Raw genomic sequence first — 1,914 nt, 5'->3', positions numbered from 1 at the left:
AAATTATTAAAGGTTGTCAAACAAGGATTTATTTTAGTTTTTTAAGAATAGAGAGTGAGTTTGAACCACCCCTATTTGCATTTCATAAATTGCATGTTTCATTTTTTCAATAATTTAATTATTCAAGTTAGATTCAAATATTTTAGCTATTGTTATTTAAAATGATATATATATATATATTAATTGAAAATTGAGTAAATAATAATAAATAATTGTTAAAAATATATAATAAAGTGTTTGTTGAACTGTGTCAAATTTTTTTAACTTATTTTTAGATAGAAAAATAAATTTGTAATTTCTATTTATAGTTAACAAAATAAATAGGGTATATGTAAAAGTAACTTTTATTGCCTTATAAGCAAAGCCAAACACGTTATAGTCCATTATAATCTCGTCCGCGGCTGAGACTTTGAAAGTGGCATTTCAGCAAATATACCGACACAGAGGGGCAATCGATCGAGACCACGACAGTATATGGTGGCATTTAGCGAAGGACGAACACCAGGGGCTCCGAACCTTCGGAGACATCAAAATCTCGGTGTCGCAACATAGAGCCCCCAAACACACTCTGGCACGTATAAATCGTAGACACGCGCTACTGTGTGGAAGCTTTGGAATCTTTACGAAGTAAGCTCTGCGTAACTTCCCTGTTTTCTTTTTGCCCCATTTTTACCGATTTTTATTTTCTATATTATCGATCAAATTGGTTAATTATGTAGATTTATATGTTCTCGAGTTACCACGAGTTGCTTTAAAAGATGAAAGGCTGACGCTTTTGTGAAACATGGATTTGCAATCACTCTAATGGCACAGTTTACACGCTATGAAGAATTAAGCTTTATTCCCAATTTTCACTGTATGAATCTTTTTTTTATTCCCTTCGTTCAGAATCAGCCTTTACTGAGAATAATCTAATGAATTAATCTTTTAGGATGATTTCGGTTCATGTTGGTTTAGGTTAAATTAGTTTTAGTGCTTGTAAGTTACATATCCCACGTGCTTCAGTTAATTTATCCTGAATTGTTTCCACTCCATTATTGATGCAGAATCTTGGTATTTTTAATTTATAGACATTCATCCTTTGTTGTCTGCTCGCTGGCACAAATTTAAATCATAATTGATTTAGGTAATTCTATACAGCTTATGAAGTTTTTCCTATCACGGAAAAGTTCTGGACTAGTATTTGTCTAACATTTTATCATGATTAACTGGTCATTCTCTACGACTAATTGAACTTACATAATTTACAAAAGTACAATTCTTTGTATAACATCTCCCATTTCCTTTTCGATTATTTTGAGAAATCTATGGTTTGGCTTCTTGATCATACTTATTTCTACTATGGTTAAAATGACATTGCTTGTATTCAGTCTTAGATTGCCCTGACTTAAAACCTTTGAAGTCAAAAGTCATGTTGTTTAAAATATATTATCTCACTCTACTAAAATCGTATCATCTTTCTACCTTTTAATACACCCCGGATCCAATGCTATTTGTCGAAAATAGGGACACACTAGCAGAATAATTTACAAACTCTGTGAATTGGGGCAGAATTTAAAGAATCATTGGCGAAGTTTCTAAAAGACAGTAGTTTTCTTTCTCTCTAATTTTTCCATACAAAGTGAGTAAATAAATGTTTTGCTAATTAGAATAAAGTATTTGACCATTATCCCCCAGTGTTTATGGTCCTGAACTTGTAGAGTTTGTGTTTTGTTTAATCAGCAAATACCGTGACATTAAGTCCCCGTATGAACCCATTCTTTAAAATTCATTTTCAATCATACATTCTTCCAATAAAATAATTTTGCACGTAAATCCAAATTGTTCCCTACTCCTTAACCACACTTATTAAAAAAAAAAAAAAAAAAAAAAAAAAAAAAAAAAATATAAAAAAAAGGGGGCCCAAGGGGGGGG

At 31.5% G+C, this 1,914-nt stretch overlaps 1 protein-coding gene across 1 annotated transcript in view; it reads left to right on the top strand.

Annotated features, from left to right (window-relative positions):
- The first annotated feature begins 437 nt into the window (after window positions 1-437).
- The window catches only part of LOC111399622 (probable UDP-N-acetylglucosamine--peptide N-acetylglucosaminyltransferase SPINDLY), a 14,027-nt gene continuing 12,550 nt past the window's right edge, over window positions 438-1,914 (top strand). The window contains exon 1 of the mRNA XM_023027041.1: window positions 438-627. The gene's annotated coding sequence lies outside the window, so the exon portion shown is untranslated. The remainder of the gene's footprint in view (window positions 628-1,914) is intronic.

This window comes from Olea europaea, chromosome 9 (assembly GCF_002742605.1).
Source record: "Olea europaea var. sylvestris chromosome 9, O_europaea_v1, whole genome shotgun sequence".
Classification (NCBI taxonomy): domain Eukaryota; kingdom Viridiplantae; phylum Streptophyta; class Magnoliopsida; order Lamiales; family Oleaceae; genus Olea; species Olea europaea.
The sequence above is the reverse complement of the archived record's forward strand: the minus strand, read 5'-3'. Positions and strand labels throughout refer to the sequence as shown.